Here is a 7389-nt window from a genome sequence, read left to right on the forward strand (position 1 = left end):
AATTTAAGTGTTCTCACCACAAAAAAAAATATGTGAGGCATAGCGTATGTTAATTAGCTTGATTTAGCCATTCCACGATGTATATGTACGTCAAAACATCATGTAGTACACCATAAATATATACGATTTTCATTTGTCAATTAAAAAAATAAAGAAAAGCTACCAAAAAAGTATGTTATTAGTAATGATGATTATTAAAAAATTGTAATGATGTAGAAATGTGAACAATATAATGATAAATGAAAAAGCAGTGAAAAAATTCCTTATACAATATGATTGCAAATGCAGTGGGGGAGACAGTATCAAAATCATAACAGGTATTTATTTCTAAGTGGTAGAGCATGGGTAATTTTTATTGCCTTCATTTTGCTTTTCTTTATTTTCCATATAGCTAAAATAACCATGTAATACTTTTGTAATTGGAATAAAGAACTACAAAACCACTTTTATCTTTTGTAATAATGACACAGATTTCAAACTAAAAGCATTATTGTTAGTTTGATCGTAGAGGAGGGAAAACTCAGAACCTGAGGCTGACACTAATAGTAACAGTAATCATAATAGCTACTGTTAAATAAGGGCTTACTTATGTGAACAGTCTTTTCCACTTATCAGAGGCTTTCACGGCTCTTCCAAACAAAAGGGTTCTGAAATCCAAACGGTCCATTAATTCCCTATCCCGCCTACCTAACAGAGGGAACATTCTCAGTTATTTGCAGGCAGGTATGTGGACTGATTTAGCTGTGGCCTCACTCACCTAACACTTACTTAGGCTTCTTCCTATGACTCTTCGCTTTTCAAACCTTGGCTTTTAATTCGTGTTGCTAACAAAGACTGAGTTCAAACTTCAGCTCGCTGTTCTGATTTTGAGATGTACACCTTCTTATCTGAAACAGTATCAATTTAAAGATTTTTGTTATTTGTTAAACAAACCAATAAGATCTGAGGATTGAAGCAACCATCACAGTTGTGTGTGAACGATATATTTATTGCACAGCAGCTGAGGCTGTTTACGGACTTCGCCCTGCAGTACCCTCCTAGAGACAGTGGTGGGCAACCGCGCCACCGTGTGGTACTGAGGAGTATGACACTTTTTCTTTTTCTAATTACTTATTTTCTAGTTTGCTTTTTAGGAGCTGGAAGTAACCTAAATGGTCACTGGGTGGAGCCCTTTCAATCTTTGGGTGTGAAAACTAAGACCTGGACAAGTAAGATTACTGGGGCTTGAACCCAGATTTTCAGACCCTTTCTGGCTCCACAGCTGCTCCCAGCTTTTCAAGTTAATGCAGGATGTCTGCACATCAGCTGGAGCTATCTAGTGGGAACACTCAATTTCATATCCAAGGAAACCGAAGCCTAGCAAGGATAAATGACTTGCTAAATTAGGGCCCACAGCTAATTTAGGGTTCCTCATTTTTTATACTACTCATTCATTTATTCACCAAATATTCATACACTGTCTACTATGTGTCAGGCACTGCTCAAGGCACTAGAGGTAAAGTGAACAAAATAGACAAAAAGCCCCTCTTAAAGTTCATGTTCTAATAGGGAGGCAGACAAACAGGATAAGCAATAAAATACATAATATATTAGAGAGGTATAAATGCAAAGAGAAAAAAATGGAGAAGGGGGCTATGAAATGTTAAAAGGGGTTACATTTCAGAGGGGCCACAGAAGGCCTCCTTGACAAGGTGACTTGAATAGAGGCCTGAAAGAGGTGAGGAAAGGGGGTAAAAGAAAGAGAAGAGACAAAGATGACACCAAGGCTTTTGGTCACAGCAACTGGTAGCCTAGAAATGCCATTAGTGGAGATTGGGGGAGAAGCTGGTTTGGGAGAGTCTCTCAGCAGTTTAATGTTAGACATGCCTAGTTTTATACTCAAGAGATATCAGGTAGACAGCTGATTATGTAGGTCTGGAGTTCAGCCAAGACCTGTTAGATAGTAACAGTCTAGTCATTGAAAACCTCAACTCCATAAAATGACTGAGGGCACAATCATGATTAGAAAACATTCAGACTGAAATGATAAGATACTTTCGATTTTAGCATACGCGTTTTCAGATTTCTGTCCAAAGAAACCTTCTTGAATGGCTCTGACTCACCTAGTTGAAGGTTGTTAATCTTTTGCTCACAGACATGAGACAGGAGTTTCCTGACACTGGTTTTAGGACATGCGCCTGTTCTCTGGATTACTGGGATGGAGCCCTGTGAAGTCAGTGGGAGGGCAGCCTGTGGGCCAGTAGAATATCAGGAAAATTCTCTCATGCTTCATGTCTTACTAAAGGTGAAGGAGATTCCAATCTGAAGACTGCCCTTCTTTGCTTCCTTGGGTTTTGTTGATGCAAAGATCAAGTGCAATTGCTTGTGGTTGCATGATCTGTCTCTATGATTTTATTATCTGCCTCTACCCCCACCCAAAGCTCTGTACATGTGGAATTGACATTGTTTTGCATAAGCACTCTGTCTCTTCCGGCTAAGGGCAAGAGATGGCAGAGTGACTGACAGCTTACTGAGTACCAGGCAGTAGGTTAGGCGCTGATACACATCCCTTCGTATATAAAGATGAAGCCACCAACCTACCAACTGTACCATTCATTATAATAACAACCAACACTGAAATAGTGTTTTAGAGTTTAGAAAGCACTTTTACAGACAGGTGCTGTTGTACCGATGAGGAATACAGACTCTAAAACCAGATTGTCTGTGTTTGAATCCCAGTTCTTCTATGACTCGCTGTCTGGTCTAGGACAATTTACTTAACCTTCCTGTTAAGCCTCAGTTCCTTCAACTGCAAAATGGGGTTTAGAAAATCATACCTGGCTGGGCACAGTGGCTCACACCTGTAATCCTAGCACATTGGGAAGCTGAGGCAGGAGGATGGCTGAAGGCCAGAAGTTTGAGACCAGCCTGAGCAACATAGCAAGACCCAGTCTCAACAAAAAAATAGAAAAATAAGCTGGGCATGGTGGCTCACGCCTGTAGTCCCAGCTACTCAGGAGATTGAGGCAAGAGGATCATTTGAGCTCAGGAGTTCGAGGTTGTAGTGAGCTGTGATCACATCACTGCATTCTAGCCCAGGCAACAGAACAAGACCCTGAGAAAGAAAGAAAGAAAGGAAGGGAGAGAGAGGGAGACAGAGGGAGAGAGAAAAAGAGAGGAAGGAAGAAAGGAAGGAAGGAAGGAAGGAAAATTTTTAAAAAATCATACCTACCTCCTAAAGTGGTTCTAAGGATTAAGTGAAGTAATACATTAGCAGCACTAAGAACAAAGCCTGGAACATAGTGAGCCCTCAATAAAGGCAGAAGTGATTGTATCACCTCTCTGGGCCCTCAGAAAGTTCTATAAGGTAAAGCTTATTCTTTTTAGCTAGTTTTACTAATAAAGAAACTGAGGCTCAGAGAGATTATTCAATGTGGCCAGCATAGTAGTAAGAAGCAGAAACACAACCAATCGGGGACACCTGCTTCTGCCTCCAAAGCTGTCCCCACTTAGGACCCATTTCCTCAGAGGGTATTGAGTTTGCATTCAAGGAGTCAAACTTTCTCACGGGGTCTCCTGGAATCCACTGGCTTTGTCTTTGTGAAATGACACCCTGGGGACAGAGGGACTAACAGCAAAAATAACTAACCTTCCTTGGGCACATCAGTCAGTGGGCCAGGCCTGCGCCAAGGACTTCACATGCCTTTCCCGTTAAATCTGCACCAAAAACCTATGTGTTAAGTACTTTTCATAACCCCTTTGAATAAAAACGGGCGCCGAGCATGAAGTAACAGGAGCGGTATGTGTTGGAGCCAGAATCCAGGCTCAGCTCTCTCGGATCAGGGTCCCCCAGTTTAGTTTATGCACAGGAAGACTTGCACCCGGAGCAGCGTAGCTTTGTGCAAAATCCACGGAACTGCAGAGGTTCCCTTTCGGTACTCCACACGGATGGGGGCGGCAGATCGCCGCACGCCCCCTCCTGCTAACACTGCTGCAGCCAGCCGGGGATGCCCCTCGGCGCTCGCTCCCTCCGGAACTCAGAGGCTGGGCGGCTCCGGGTCCCCCGCTCCACACTCCCCCCTCGGAGAATCCTCAGGGCAGAGGTTCTGTCCCAGCACGGAGGACGGCTGCAGAGGAAGGCAGGACTGACGCGCTCCCCACGCTCGGGTCGGCAGTGCTCGCCAGGGCCCCAGCTGAGCCCTCCGCGCCACCTTCCGGTGGCAGCGTTGGAAGCCTGCTTTGATTCATTGCCTCCCCCCATCCCCGGGCCCCCACACACCCCAGAGTCTCACTCTGTCGCCCCGGGTAGAGTGCAGTGGCATCATGATAGCTCACTGCAGCCTCAAACTCCTGGGCTCAAGCGATCCTCCTGCCTCAGGCTCGCCAGCAGCTGGGACTACAGGCACATGCCACAACGCCCAGCTAATTTTTTTCTATTTTTAGTAGAGACGGGGTCTTGCTCTTGCTCAGGCTGGTCCCAAACTCCTGAGCTCAAGCGATCCTCCCGCCTCGGCCTCCCAGAGTGCTAGGATTACAGGCTGAGCCACCGCCCCTGTGTCTTCATGGCCTCTTGACATTTAGATCTCCATGCTCCACTTCTGCGCCTCTGGAATGTGATAAGTAGTTTCTTACGATTTAATGGAACAATTTCCCTATTCAGACATGAGGCTGGAAGTGGGAGGGAGAATACAAACCCTCTGAGAAGGTCGCGGAGCTTAGGTTTAGACATGAACAACCTGGTCTCTCTCTCTTTCTCTCTCACACACACACACACACACACACACACACACACACACACACACACGTTCTCTCCCCCTCCCCTTTCCTTCCTTCCTAAGGGAATAGTGCATTCTGTTTTGCTGCAGCCCAGGAACAGAATTGCCACACACAGTTGAGCAAGCTCCAGAGATCTTGCTACTACTCCCTAAGGCCGCTTGCCTGCTAAACTGGGGGAGCTGCGTTCAGGATGCTCACTTCGCACACTTTAGTGTCTTTTGTGGGGGCTTGGATGTGGCCAAGTGTGACTGTTCTGCCCTTAATTTAAGCCACTGGTTGTCGATGTATGTCCTAGTGCCTCTTTATCCCGCAGTCGGCACACTCGCCTGCTGCACCCTGTCACTCCACCAGGGATCCTGTTCCTGGCCCCTGCCACGGCTCTCGTGGGCAGGCTGAGCAATCTGTGCAGCTGGGTGGGTCTGCCTGTAGGGTCCCCTTCCTCTCCACCCCACATTGCCCCCTAGCCTGCCCACTCCTCTGTCCCTGCTGTCACTCTCTTCTGGGCCTATGACACTAGATCACTAATAGGGAGAGGCGAGAAGGAAAGGAAGAGGAAACTAAAATAACAGCAGCGTTTTCTGATAAACCCTCAAAATTTTACACCTGGGTTCCTTCCAGTCATTTGCTATGAAAATAGTGGTCCTGGTTCTCAGAGCTCCCAAAGCCTCTAGTTTGGATAAGGTTGAAATTGCTACCCATGCTGAATCCACTAACAGTCAAGGAAGCTTATCTTCTTGTCTGTGAAGTCTTCAGCACCCCACCCCCAGCTGTACCCATTCTGTGTGTTTCCTCCCTGTCTCAGCTTCTTTCCTTTTTTCTTTTTTCTTTCTTTTTTTTTCAGAGATGGGTCTTGCCATGTTGCCCAGGCTGGGCCCAAACTCCTGGACTCAAGGAATCATCCTGCCTCTGCCTCCCATGAAGCTGGGATTACAGCACGAGCCACCATACCTGCTGAGCTTCTCTCCTTTTTATATAATAACGCGCTGCCGGGAAAGGACTTAAGACTTGAGGTATAAATAAATAATACCTCAAGTGTTCCCTGAGATGGGGATTTGAAACTTAAAAGGAACCAAAGAAAAGAAGCATCTTGACAGAGGAGAACAAGGAGAACTCTAGGAGAAGCAGCCCTGGGTGCTCTGTCCGGGGACCAGCTGCAGCTTCCCCGGCCACGGTTGGCTCACTGTGACATGGGGCTGCCAGTCCAGCTACTGTGGTGTAGAGGACCACACCAGGGCGCTCTCAAGGTCCCTTTCTAGCTCTGAAGAGACAGGTGGAACCGATGCTACCAGCAAGTCAGAGAAGAGGAATCTTGAGAGCCTGTGATTTCCAAGAGACTTCTTGGTTGGTGCTTCCGAAATCAGCCTGCCAAGTGTGGCCTCTGTGGCATGAACATAAAGAGTCGAACAAGGTCTGACCATGGGACCATCACCCTCAGCCCTTTCATAATTCCATCTCCTCACAGTCACCCTGTCATAATTCCACCACTTGCGACAAACACGTCCTCTGCCTGGTGATCTCCTACCTGTCCTTTACGACCTACCTCTGAAGTTCTGCAACCTGGGGACCCTTTCCTGACTACCCTAAAGATACAGGGGAAGCTTCCTCCCTGGGATCCCACAGGTCTGACCCCCACTCAGATCCCTCCCTGCTCTCCCCTCCCTTGGCCGTCAGTCTTTGAGGAAAGGGACTTTGCCTTCATCTTTGCCTGGCACGATTTTGTCAGTCCTACTTTCGATGGAGAGAGATGATGCTACATATATAAAGATATACCACTTACATTTCCTCATTTAGCCCTCACACAACCCTGGGAGGATGAATGAACACAGAGAGGTGAAGTGACTTGTCCAGGTCATTTTGTAAGTGGCAGAATTGGATGAGCCAGCCTGGTTCCAAGACCATAAACTCTAGCTGGCAGGTGTCCCCGACCACCTCCTGCCATGCAGTGGGAAGATTCCTGCAAAGGCAGGATGTACCCCAGCTTCTTTCTCCTTTCTCTCCCATCAGGCTCCAATATCAGGCAGCCAAGATAGCTGAGTCGACTCCTGAGAAAAGTCAAGTCTTAATAACCTGCCTTCCTCCTCTGGCAAGGACCCTTCTTGGAGGGTTGAGATTGTTTTCCTGGAGGCCACCAGACTGCAGGCTTCTAACATGGGAGCCTGGACTCTATGCCTTAAGGCATGATCTTTCCGAGTCGTTGGAGACCTCCCCTCTCAGCTGAGAGCCTAGCGTCAGCCCCCGTATAACTGGGGCTCCAAAGCCTTGTCTGTGTGCCTAAGAATCATCCACAGGATACACGGAGGAGAGGACTGGGTTGCAACTCATCAGGTTCTTGTCCCTCTGGTTGTGTGTCCTGAAGCGAGCCATGAGCACTCTGGACCTCAGTTTTCTCATCTGGAATACAGGAGTTCAATTTAAGAAATATCACCTAAATGCCCGCCATGTATAGAGCCCAGAGCAAAGATAAAAAACAACATGATCTCTGCCCTTCTGTAAAGTCAAACGGAAGAGATGGGAATTAAAAAATATCTATAGACTCCATAGCAGAGTAGAAGTAGAGTAGATATGGAAGTAAGAACATTAATACCTGCTTTGCCTACTTCACAGGATTGTGCCGAGAATCAAATGAGATCATGG

Source organism: Propithecus coquereli, unplaced genomic scaffold, assembly GCF_000956105.1.
Source record: "Propithecus coquereli isolate 6110/MARCELLA unplaced genomic scaffold, Pcoq_1.0 Scaffold5, whole genome shotgun sequence".
Classification (NCBI taxonomy): domain Eukaryota; kingdom Metazoa; phylum Chordata; class Mammalia; order Primates; family Indriidae; genus Propithecus; species Propithecus coquereli.